General features: G+C 39.6%; 1 pseudogene; it reads left to right on the forward strand.

The window, feature by feature from the left end:
• Positions 1-12,722: 12,722 nt before the first annotated feature.
• Positions 12,723-13,250, forward strand: LOC101702434 (N-alpha-acetyltransferase 50 pseudogene; annotated as a pseudogene).
• Positions 13,251-13,743: the final 493 nt, after the last annotated feature.

Genomic DNA, 13,743 nt, shown 5'->3' on the forward strand with positions numbered 1-13,743 from the left:
CCACTCCCCTAGTGATCCGCCTCCTCTGACCAGGCTTCACCTCCCAATATCACACCCAGCTATAAACTCATCAGTGGATTAATTCATGATCCTGTCACCTTCTAAAGCCCTACCTATGAGTGCATGAGGCTTTTGGGGGGCAGACATCTAGATATCAACCATAAAAGTAATGTAATTTTTAGGCTATATTATATCAAAATCTATTTCTTTATCTTGTACTTGGAATGGACCTTCTAATCATACATAATTTTGTACATAATGTAATGGCCGCTTGGAAAATATTGGTTCACTCACTGAGTTAAGCAGCTGATCCAAATTTTTACACATTTTATTATAAAATATCAATTTATAGTTCTTTTTAATATTTTCACATGTATCCTCAAAAAAGTCTTTAAGTATTGGGAAGCTGTGAAACTAATGGTGAAGGATACAAGTTTCAAAATTCTAGTTTTTTCCTGAAATCTTGAATCTTATCATTGGCCCTGAATACCATCAGTTGTTTTTCTTGACATGACAACCCAATTTCATGGAGAAAATGTCTGACAGATGCCCAAGCCTAAATAACTATAGTTTATCTGTCATTCATTTCTCCAAGTAAAAACTGTGTTTCATGAAAAATGTGGTTCCTTTAAGCTTGTAACTCAAATCATCAAATATGTGTATTTTCTGAGACCTTATCTTACTTTGTTAGCTAGAGCATGCTTTGTGCAATTTCTCTTTTACTTACATAGCATATAAAAACATGTGCATCCAAGATCAAGACTTACTGAAATCTATGATTTCCATGGCTCAATCAAGGACAAAGCTTACTTTTTCCCCTTTCAATTGAAGATGTCCATGGTGAACACTCAGTGATTGCCAGGAGAGTCTGGTGCTAGTGTGCTAATACACCAGAAGTTTTATACACAGTTGTTTTCTTAGTGTCAATGTAAAAGTCAATATGAAATTTAAAAAATAAGTAATTGTGGGGTACCACAATTCTGATTATACTAAAAGCCCAGGCATCTGAAGGTGTATGAGGATACTTAAGGAGACGACTTTGCTCTCAGAGATATGTGCATAACAGGCCACATTTATTTAAGAATGACTTAACATACTCAACCGCACATGCACAGCATGAACAAGGTCATGCAGCAGGTGTTTAGTCTCACCATGTCTCGGTAAGCAGATAAGACACTGTAACTCTTGTGAACTAAACAACACTGTAACCTTTTAGTAGCTGTGTTTGTTGTATTTGCTATGTTGCTGTTTTGCTGAAGGAAAAAGGCACACAGCTCTGGAGTTGCATCTCTAACTCTTATGCTCTGATGCTGCCCTGATACTAATGATTGACCTTCTCTGTGTTGTTCTAATTGGGGAATTAATTAACCATTCACGAATGACTATATGGAGTAAATGGACCCCTCCACAGAAGCTCCTGGGGAGGCTCAGCCTTAGGTCTCACAGTAATATTTTAGCATTTTTATGAACATGGATTGACTTTGTAGATCTGGGAGAATCTTGGAAACCCCTAGGACTATGAACCACACTTCGAAGTACTGCTGCTTTAGAGAATCACCCCACAAAATTGCTGGGCACACTGACTGTGTTCCCTGCCAGAGCAGCCCCTCCTTTGGGGCAAAAGCTCCCTCTCTTGTTCCAAGTAAGTGTCTCCAACAGAGGTTACTCTCTTCCTGTGGAGGCTGTGTCTGTCTACACAGGCCATGTTTCCATACTCAATGCATGGTCCTGAGATTCCTCAGGTTGGAACAAGAAAATGTCACTAAGAGTTGCTGTCTGAGAATGGGAAAGGAACTCTTATGGGGTTCTGGCACTCTGATGGTACACCCCTACATATAGAAAAATCTAGTGTAGACTGGAGTAGAGATGCTTGACTCTCAGAGAAAAGGAGGGATGGAGAAGGTTTGGTAGCATCCCAATCTTATTCCACCTGTCTGAGGCCTGGCCATCCTTACCTTTTCCACCAGTCTGTGTACATTCTGATACATTTATTTTATTTTAAATATCTAACATTTTAACAATCTACAGATTTGTCCAATTAAGCCTTTGTTTCTAGAACATTTTTACAACAATAACTTGCAACCTATCTTAGTAGATTCCATCTCAGGTTATACTGAGTTCATGTTTTCTCAGCTTCTTTGAAAGTATTCTTGATTATAGTTTTCTTCAGGCCATTCATAGACATTAATGTTTCATTCATTTCAAACTCAATTTTGAATTCTCAAATTAAGAACAACAACAAAACAGTGTTCGTAATAATGATCAATACTGGAGAGCCCTGCAGTGAGTTCTGATCTCCTGCTTAGTGTTACAACACATGGCTGGAAGAAAGACTTAGAGACAGAGTTAAAGAGACAGAGGGCCAGGGATTTAGTTCAGTGGTTCTGCCTCCTGCCTCAAAAGCGCAAGGACCTGAGTTCAATCCCTGGTACCAAAAAACAAAACAAAACAAAAAGAGACAGAGATATGGAGAGCCAGGATGACCAATACTCATGCAAGCAAGGCTGAACAAGCAAAGGTCCTGAACTCCCAGAGCTGTCAATATTTATTGGTGACTTCACAGATTGAGCTAAAGTGGCTACTTGAGAGAATGTGTAGTTGCTATCGACATATTACTGATAAGTCTTGTAAAGGAAAAGACAAAGCATTCTTGAATTAGGAACAGAACAGACAAAATATTGGTTGTGGTTAATAATTAACCTTGTGCTTTTAGTAAAGAAGGTTTTAACTCTGGGAACAGAATTTGGGTAAGAGTTACCCTGACCTGGGCATGTAGGCTTTGGCTGCATTTGCTTCTCAAAACAAGCCAATTGAGGGGTTAACTCTTTACAGCCTGTACTGCTCACAACCTGCTTTGGGCATAATCAATAGGGTGGTCCCCCACAGATCAACTCATCAAGAACCAAAGAAAGGAATTAGAAATTATATTTCTTGTTTTTTAATTTTACTATTGATGTTGCTCTATTTTGGTCCTCAACTTATAGAGCAACCTGTGCCAGAGAAAATCTAACAAGCTTTATTTTCTCTGGATATCCTTTTCTGGCTACATAATTAAATACAATTTAATTAATTTATAATTAGTAAATGACTTTTCTGGTTAGACTAATAAATGAGTGACTTAGAAACTTACTTTACTTGAAGCTTTATTTTAATCTCTGTGAATAAATTATCCTTTAAGTAGATTTAGATTTTGAACTATTGTTCTATTTGGGGATACTGTACATTATGAATAGTGTGACACTAGTGTAGTCTGGTATTGCTAACATATGCCCTATTCTTTTAATGCCCAGTGGCCTGAGACAGTACATACAACACAGTCCTCTGTGGTTTAGGTGGATATCCCTAATTCACTTCCTGGCTTCTGGTCTTCCTATGTGACCTGTCCCTCTCAGTAAGCCCCATCACAATGCCATCTGTCAGTATGTGACACAGCTGAGGGCACCCTCACTAGAGGCAGAATGAAAAAATTGCCCAATTTGAGCTTTCAGCCTCCAAAACTGTGAGCTAAGCAAACCTCTTTAAACATTACCTGATCTCTGGTATATCATTACAGCTCTGGAAAATGGAGTAAAACATTTTCTTTCCTTTTTCTCCTGGAGCTGAGTGAAGTTCTTACAAACTACCTTTGTGTCTCCCTTTACTATCAGGTATATGTTTCCTTCTCAGCCTACCTTCTCACTGAAGCTCAGCCATCCTCTAAAAGCCTTAGCTCTATGAAAGGAATTCTATTCATGAATCTAATGAATGTGAACTGAGTTCTCAGCTTCTGCTTGCTCTGTGGCTGATAACCCAGGGAATCCATAGCTTTGGCAACTAGTGGCTGCTGTCATTGTAGCTGCATTCCCACTGTATTTGGGCCTCTGAGGTTTTCTCTTGCTTTCTTTCAAATTCTACTAGATATTTAGGGAAAGATTATAGCACTTTATTCAGCATTTTGAAGACAGTTTGTAGCAGTAGGTGGTTTTAAAAACAACTAAATCTTCATATTTATCTTTCCCTTTTCTTTTTATTCTTCCATTTATTTTCCCTAACTCAAATTCTATCTTTAACTTTAATTTTAGTCACTATTAAATTACTCTTATCTTTCTGGATTTTTGTTTTTTGAGACAGGGTCTCACTATGGAGATCAGGCTGGTCTTGAACTCATTATGTATGCAATCTTTCTGCCTCAGCCTCCTGAGTGCTTAGAGTGGTGCACCACCATGCCCAGCCATCTTTCTGGATTTTAAAAACTGTAGTCTCAGAATCTTACACAATGTTAACTTTGAAGCAGGAATGAAACTGTTTGGTTATTGGCTGTCTGTCCATCCTCATACGCAGGTCACTCCTGAGTGTCAGTCATCCTCTTCAACATAGTTCTTCAGATGCAAGGGGTTTCTGCTAAAGGTGAGGTGAAGGAATCTGCACAGTCACCTGGATTCTCACCAAACTGGTCATTTCATTACTGAGAGGTTTCACCTCTTATAGTGGCTGTGCCTAGGAAGAAGGTCACAGGTTCCCTCTGCAATCAGACCCCTAGATCCATCCCTGTGCTCATTATTCAACTTATCCTCCTAACCCCAGGGATTTCTTGTTTTGGGGAAATCATATTCCTTTCGCGATTCTTGCCTAAAATACTTTGTCCATACTCTAATCTTCTCCCAGCTTTAAGGATTAGGTCTTTAGAAACAAAAGCCTGGAAGATTACCAAGCAATTTCTGATTTTTGCTCTGCCACAATCCTTCCCTCCTTGTTCCCTCTCCACCAAGCTGGCAGTGAGACCTGGATTGATTATGTGTTTGAACAAGGACAGTGTAAGAGAAAGGTAGAACGCTATTCAAAAAGTAGATTAATAACTTCAGATATGTTTCTGCCACATGTTTGAAAGGTGAGGGTGATAGTTCTGAAAAATCTGATTGTAACTGGAATACAGTAGTGGCGATCAAAGAAGGACAAAAGACAGATTTGAGAAACCTTTTGGGGTTAAAAGCAATGGAACTGCTACCTGCTGATCTGTACGGTTAAAGGGAGTCTCAGGATCCATATCTGACTTCCAGATTTCTGCTGGACCAATTTTGGGACCCTATTTATTGAGCTATGGAATTCTTCAGAAATAAAAAAAATTCTGGGAGTCTTTTCATATCCATTTTCCTACTTGACCAGAGAATCCTATCTGTGAGTGAATAGCATTTCCAGGAATTCAAGATATAAAAAACTAACCTTATTACTACCCTATCTTATCTCTTGTTCTCTCCAAAGCAGCTTGACATTTGGGCATTTCTTTGTCTTTTGACATAGCTGTCAATCTTTTAAACATGATCAACCATCTTCCATATTTTTCTCTTTGGTGGTATTGTTCAGCTATTGAAACTGCAAAAAAAACCAAAAACAAAAATGACATACAGTCAAGTCCTGGAACTCTTGTGTCTTTGGGTGACTATGTGATCACAAATCTTAAGTCATTTCTATTGTCAGGCTCCTAACTTTCAAACCACAAAAAGTGATTCTAGATAATTTAAGAAAAGAATATAAGTAACTCAAAATTGAAAGGAAAGTTAAATATCAGGCCTCAGGAACCAGGAATTGTTCAGAGGAAGGTAGCAGGAACGAAAGGCCCATTTCTTTATATGCCCTTAGGGTGTTCAGGAAGAATCATCTTCATCCATTTTCTGCTGATTAACAGTCTTGAGCAAATGGGTCTGATTGGTCTAACTTCTGCTAAATGTCACTGTTTGATCAAAAATGTCCCAAAAAGAGGACAGATGGCACTAGCATAAAAACAGAAGACTAGAGAGAAGGTGAGCCAGTCCCAGTGCCCGGGAGGAGGCTCCCCCGCTGCCATTCTACACTCCTAGGGCAGAGAAGGTGAGCCAGTCCCAGGGTGCACCTCCCCTGCCGCCATTCCATGCTCCTAGGGCAGAGAAGGTGAGCCAAGTGGGCGCCAGAAGCAACCTCCCCCCAACGTGGAAATGAGAAGACATGTAAACAAGCCTCAAAAACAGACTTCCAGATCACCTACAGCAACCCCAAAGGGAAATGAGATGGAACAAGCTGATACTCAACCACCTGGACTCCCTGAACTGGCCACAAAAGAGGAACTGGGAAAAATGAAATCAGAAATAATTTCTCAGATAACAGCAAAGATTGTGCTCATAGTGCAATACATGATTAATAAATCTATAGAGGACATAGATAAAAAAAATAGAGGATCTGAGGAACATGATGGAATCCCAACACAGGAAACAAATGCAAACAATAAAACAGTGCAAACAGATTTCCAAGAGATTAAAAACTTCATCGAAAGTCTGCACAGCAGAATGAAACATGTGAGAACAGAATTTCAGATATAGAAGATAAGATTGCAATTAGTGACCAGGAAAAGAAAAATTGCTTTAAAATTGTAAGGGTACACGAGAAATCAACCCAGCAGCTGCTAAATGATGCAAAGAAGAATAACATAAAACTGATTGGAGTCAATGAAGAAAGAAGAGAGAGTGCAGATGACATAAAAAGAAACTGTTCACAGAAGTGATGGCAGAAAACTTCCCAAGGAGGGGAAAAGAACTTGACATACAGATAAGTGAGGCATACAGGACTCCAACTAGCCCTGATCAAAAAAAATGTCCACATATGCATATAATAGTTAGGATTCCAGAAATCCAACAGAAGAACAAAATTCTGCAAGCAGTGAGAGAAAAGAAACAAATCACATACAAAGGAAAGCCCATCAGAATCACAGCAGACTTCTCAATGCAAACCCTCAAGGCAAGAAGAGCTTGGACTGATGTATTTCAAGCCCTAAAGGAAAATAGCCTCCAACCCAGATTGATGTACCCTGCAAAACTATCTTTCAAAATTGATGGAGAAACAAGATAATTTCATGATAAAGAGGACCTTAGGAACTTCATAAATACCAAACCCAACACTCCAAAAAATTCTAGACAATATCCTAGGAAAAGACAACGAGGATCACAACCCCAGGAAGCCCAGCAAAATGAATCCATCCGGCACGACAAGAAATGAAATGCAAAGGGGGAGAATCCAACAAAAAGAAAAAGTCATGACATGGCTTTTAAAACTTTAAATTTCATCTCCATAATGAGTGCATAATTCAATGTTGTTATTGTACTGATTAGTATTTTTCTGATTCTAGAGTTGCACACCTTTCCTTGTGCTGTACTGGCTATTTGTCATCTTGTGTCTACTTTTTAATTGGGTTGTCTATTAATGAGCTGTAAGAGTTCTTTATATATTCTGGTCATAGGTTATATGCCTTGTAAATATGGTCTGTTTACAAACTACTTTTCATTTTAATGATGTCAAAGAATTTTGACATGAATGAACTTTAATGAATTTGAAGTTCTAAATTTTGATGGAATCTCATTTATCAATTTTTTTCTTTTATACATCATGTTTTTTGTTTTTTTTTTTGGTGCCAGGGATTGAACTTGTATCCTTGCGCTTGCACAGCAGGCTGTGAAACCACTGAGCTAAATCCCTGGCCCCTACATCATGTTTTTTGTATCCTAGGTAGTTCTTGCCTACCCTAAATACATAAACATTTTCCCTTATAATTTCTTCTTAAAGTTTTATACTTTTAGGTTTTCATATTTAGGTTCATAGATCCTTTCAAGTTATTTTTATGTATGGAAATAAAGGGTTGAGGTTAATTTTTTATATAAGGATACCAGGTATTCTAGTGCCGTTTGTTGAAAACACTATCTTTTCCTCGGCTCTTGAATTGAGTTTATATTCTATAAAATCCTAATGTTAAATAATCTTTCAAAACTCAGTGGACCATATATGTGTGGTTCTATTTCTAGATTCTCTGTTTTATTCAAATGATCTATATATCTTTCCTCACACCAACACTGCCTTGATTACTGTAGCTTTAGAAGAAGTCTTAAAATTAGGTACTAAACATCTTCCATCACTGTTTTTCTTCTTCTTCTTCTTTTCCTTTTTACTTTTCTAGGTCCTTTGTACTCCTACATAACTTTTAAATTTCAATATCCAATTCTTCATTTATAGCAGGTATACATAGACTGGAATTTTTATATATACCTTGTGTTTTCTAATCCTTCTAAATTCAAATACAAGTTCTAGGGGTTCCTAGAGATTTCTTAGTATTTTCTCTGTTGATGATCATTTCATCTACATATAAAGATTTTGCTTCTACCTTGCCAATCCTATCATGATTGTGTCATTTTATTGCCAGACTATTTTGGTTTGGGCCTATGTTTCAAAGTTTAATGGACAGATGAAGAGTAAGCGTATCTGCCTTTGTTCCCACCTTAAGGAGAAAGCATTGTATCTTCTCCATTCATATAAAGCATTTTCACTGAAAGTATGGAGTACATGTCTTTAATCTGTTGAGAAGGTTCTGTTCTATTTCTAGTATCCTGATAGCTTTTACCATGAACAGCTGTGGAATTTAGTCCAATACTTTTTCTCCAACTAGTGACAGGATCATATGGCTTCTTCCTTTCCTCTGTTAAAATGATGCCTTTTGGGGGTGGATCTTCCAATGCTGAACCAACACTGCCATCCCTATAACAAAACCACTTTCTACATACTGCCAGATCTGACTTCTAATAGTTTGTTTTATTAAACAAATTTCTATCTGTGTTCATACTTTTTTCTTCTATGATCTTTATCCAGTCTTAGGATTAGCACAATGTTGATTTCCTAAAATGAGGGGAGAAGTGTTCCTTTTTTTTCTGCTTTAAATTTTTGATATAACTTATCAGTTAAAATGTTTGATATAATTTATCATTTAAAATGTATATGAGCCTGTTGTTGTCATATAGGTAGGTTTTCAAGCTAGGAATATACTTTCTTTGATAGGCGCTATTCAAATTTTATATTTCCTCCAGAGTTAGTTGCCTTAATTTGTCTTCCAAGGTACTTCTTAGACATTGTCAAATTTATTTCAAAAACAGATTTTTGAAATATGCTTTCTATAGCCTTTTAAATTCTGTAAAATCTGTGGTAATGTCTCCTAGGTCTTGATATTTTAATTTAAAAAATGTATAATTGATATTGTGTAGTAGAAAGTAACGGTTTAAAGGAGCAGGGGAAGTGGGAGGGGTAAGGGAAAGGAAAGAAAGGAAAAAATATGAGAAAAGAAAAAAAATGGAGACAAAATCTTTGCAAATAGGGAAGGGTAGAGGGGTGAAGGGAGGGCAGGGGAAGAGGAAAAAAATAAGAATCAAGATACTCATGTAATGATACAAGACCCCAATGATATATGTAAATGTGTTTTATACCTAAAAAGTACCAATAAACTTAATGGGAGAAAATAAAATAAAAATTTAAAAAACCAGAAGACTGAAAACCTAAGGAAAAGTATAGTCTTCCAGGGTAAAAATTATTGTTATTAAAAATAAATTATTATCTGTTCTTTCCTCCTCCTCCTCCTTTCTCCTCCTTCTTCCTCTTCCTCTTCTTCTCCTCCATCTCTGTCTTTTTTTTTGCTTTTTGCTTATTGAGACAGGGTCTCTCTATGTAATTCATTCTGTCCTGGAACTCACTATGTAGCCTAGGCTGGCCTCAAACTTGCTGTGATCCTTCTGCCTCAGCCCCCTGAGTGCTGGAACTACAGGTGAGTTCCACTACATCTGGCTTGGGTGGTTCTGTTCTCTTCCAGCTCGTGAAGATACAACCTTTGAGTAATCACTGGCTGCCAGTGGTATGGTCACCCTTCCGTCAGTATGTAATCAATTTTGATGTTCCTACCATCTTATACATGGTAGAAAGCAAAATAACAGCAGCACAACTTTTCTACAAAAATTGACCCCCTGTCACCTACTCCTTAACTTAATAACAAGTCACTTGTCTGGAGGGAAAAATAAGGCTGCATACATCATTGGGTCAGTCCATCTGCCTTTGGCTAATGAGGATCATAAATTTACTGCGGCCCTCGGGTGTGAGAGGTCACTTGTCAGATGGGCCACAGCTTCCCCGCTGTACCAGCAGCCACTAGATGGGGACACATGGATTATGGAAGACAGGAGAAGGGTCACCATGGGGGCTGCCAACAAGTCGACTGTCTCTCACAGCAGTCCACTTATGAAATCAGGGAGCCCTCGCAGAGTGTTGCCTGTGGAGATACCGCTCTGCTGGTATTGGCCTTGAAATAGGACTCAGTTTCCCTTAGAGCCCGTGATCTCTAACACATTTGTTTTGAGTATTACATGGAATTTTTTACTTTGCTTGCCATTTGGGTGCACATTTGGTACTATTTGGTGATCTTTTATGTTTGTGAAACATCCAAGGATTAACTAGTAGTCCTTGTCTTTAGATGTGGTAAGAATTCACAAAATCTAGAGATTATTCCTTCTACTTATTGCTAATAAAAATACACAGCTACAGTTGTGTCCTACTTCAATTCTTTATATTCTTAAATATGGTTTTAGAGCTGTTTCTAGGTGTGCATTCAGGCTACCTGCTATGGTTGGGGTCTAGACGTCCCCCCAAAGCCTCATGTGGTCATAAGTGGCTGAATCTAGAGTGTGTGGTGCTGGAATTAAGGGTGTGTGGTTACTAAATCAGTCTGCTGGATTGGTTTGGCACTGTCCTACTCTTGGTAGCCTGGATACAATATAAAGGTCAGAAAGAGGCTTGTCTCCTCCTTTGTTGCTTTTGGTGTCTTCCACTGTGAAACACATGAACTATTGCCCCTCTGCCATGTGCCACCTTGCCTTGGAAACACCTGATTATCAACTGAAACTGCTACAAACTGTAAGCTAAATAAACCTTTCCTCTTTAACTTTAATTGTCGGGTAATTTGTCTCAACACTAGAAAAAAGTAACTGAGATGCTACTTTAGATTACAATGCTGATAATTAAATCAGGGTGGGCTTGGTGATTATGAAGAACCACGGGAGCTAGGGCAACACTGAAGAGATGTAGGTCGTTTTGGTCTATACAAAATGATACGAGGAAACTACAAAAGCCTCCAGAAAGTCAGAAAGAGCTTTGTGAACTTTACTTTTCAAAATTCAAAGCATCAACATGAGGAAGGCCTTATTAGGGCCACAATTTCATAGACGAAACAGAAATTTGTGTAGTTAACAGGCCACTTGTGGACAAGTGAATCATGGGGATTGTTTTAGCTCAGTTTCCTTAATTGGTTCATTATATGTGTGTGTGTGTGTGTGATTGTATCAGCCATCTGGTAAAAATTCACTCTCCTTCTCATATGTGACACTGTCACTGGGAAGAGATGTCCTGACAAGGACTGCATTTCTTAGCACCCCATCTTGGCATATGACTCTTTTCCAATAAAATGTGATCAAGTGATCTGCATCATCTCCAAGCTAGCACCAAGATGGAAGTAAGTGGGGCTTCTCTTCTGCCTTCTCTTCTTTTTTCCCCATGATGTACTAGCTGGGGCTCTAACTGACCTAGAGAAGACTGCTCCCTTCACCAATCAGGGACATCTGTATGAATTATCAAATGACCAAACAGCATGTGTTGTGTTGAGCCACAGAAATTGTGGTGTTTGTCATTAGTGCTAATGGCACCCCGATTATCTTGAGAATACTCATGTGATCCTTTCCCTTAATCTGTGTCTATGTGCATTCCATTTGGCCCATTTGTTCACCCATCCACGCACTCAATAAATATGACTGTGAATGTCCATTGTGTGCCAGGCACTGTGCTGAGCAAAAGTCATGAAAAGATGGGTAGGATCCCGTTGCTCACAGAGTTGCGGATAGGTGGGTCGGGGATGGAGAACCAGAGGTGGGTGAGAGAAGACAGGTGATATATCTGTGATGTGTGACAGGAGATGTAGTGGGACATCAGCCCATCCCTGCAGCCAGGAAGGCCTCTGTGGTGGGATCCTATGTGAGATCAGAAATGTGGGTGGGAACAAGCAGACCAAGGCTGAGCCCCTAGGGTGGGGAGAGGTGGGAGTGGAGAGCACTCGTAGCAGAGGAGCAGCTCTTGTCAGAGCCCTTGGGCTAAGGTGAACACAGGCAGAGTCAGCCAGGACAAGAGGGTGGTATTCACAGGACTGTTTAGCAGACAAGCTGATGAGAGCACCAGTGTTTGCAAAAGTGTCTGGCATGATGGCACTTTCAAGGCACACCCTGGACAGGTGCCATCTGGATGGAAACCCAAACAGAGCCAGAGTGTGAACAGCTGTGTCTTCTCTTTGTGATGACTGGGCCAAGGTGGGACAAGTCAGTGGGCAAGGAGCAGCGTCCTTTCCTGGTGGGGCACTGATGGACCTCTCACTTCTCTGCAGCATTTCTAAGTGTTTTAACCCATTATTTTTTCAGATAAATGCAATTACAAATCAGAAGCCCAAAGTGGTTACAATGATCCCATTGTCTTCTCCTTCCCATTCTCTTCCTCCTCTCCTAAAAGAGTCACTATCTTTCCTCGGGAAAAATTGCTACAGGTAGAGATACACTGAGTTACTGTAGTGTACATTTATAGGAAATCACAAAGAATAAAAACTAGCTGGCGGCCCCCGGAGCAGAGGGCCCCATATGCACGTGTGGAGGAGGAGCGGTACCTGCGAGCCAGCTGGAGACGTCCCCGCCCTCTCCATAGATTCAGGGCAGTGCTAACTTTTGAGGCCTCCGTCACCCCCTCAACTCCCTACCCTAGGCGAGGAGGCCGGCTTGGATTGAGTGGCCCGAGCCAGGGCTCCGAGCGCGCTCAGAGCAGCGAGGAGGACAGCATGGAGTTGAGAGTGGTGGTAAGGGCGGCCTCTGCAGGCGGGGAAGATGAAAGGTAGCCGGATCAGCTCGGAGATGTAACACCACACAATATCAAACAACTGAAGAAGTTAAACCAGGTCACCTTTCCAGCCGGCTATAATGACAAGTTCTACAAGGATGTACTGGAGGTTGGTGAGCTAGCAAAATTTGCCTATTTCAATGATACTGCTATAGGCGCAGTACGCTGCAGGGTGGATCATTCACAGAATCAGAAGAGACTTTACATCATGACACTAGGATATCTTGCACCTTACCAAAGGCTAGGACTAGGAACTAGAATGTTAAATCATGTCTTAAAACATCTGTGAAAAAGATGGCATGTTTGACAACATCTATCTGCACGTCCAGATCAGCAATGAGTCAGCAATTGACTTCTGCAGGAAGTCAATTGGTTTTAAGATTATTGAGACAAAGAAGAACTACTGTAAGAGGATAGAGACTGCTGATGCTCATGTGCTTCAGAAAAACCTCAAAGTCCCTTCTGATCAGAATGCAGATGCGCAAAAGACAGACAACTGAACAAATTACAAATGAACTTTCTTGTACTTGCTTGTCGCCAAAGAGAGGCCCGTTGATTCCCCAGCCCCCTTTGTTAAGCTTCCCCTCCTTGTTCTCTTGTTCTTGGTTTTCCTTTTTTTCCCCCCTGCTCTTTGATCCTTTAAGTTTTATTTCAAGGATTTTTAAAAATAATCATGTTTGGATTGTTTTAGTTCTCTCAGTTTTGTGAGGTGGTTGGATTGAAGGAAGAAGATCTGTTTAGTTTCATAGTTAAGATGTACAGTCTGAAAAGTTTGGGTATCAGATGATTTCAAATTTTTTAGCTTTTTTTAAAATGTCCTGTTTCACATTGAAGGGCGGAGCCTACAAATACTGTTTATTTCAGAAGACTAAAAGAAGCAGCAGCAATATCTTTTTCTCTGATTTCATAGACAAGTTTAGTGTGTTTGTGGTACTTTGGGTTTTTAAAGGCTATTTGTGGGATGCTTATCCCAGGACATGCCTTTGTTCCACCTTTAGTCCTTCTGAG

This window comes from Heterocephalus glaber, unplaced genomic scaffold, assembly GCF_053883595.1.
Source record: "Heterocephalus glaber isolate CG9 unplaced genomic scaffold, H.glaber_assembly_v1.0 deba00001504, whole genome shotgun sequence".
Taxonomy (NCBI): domain Eukaryota; kingdom Metazoa; phylum Chordata; class Mammalia; order Rodentia; family Bathyergidae; genus Heterocephalus; species Heterocephalus glaber.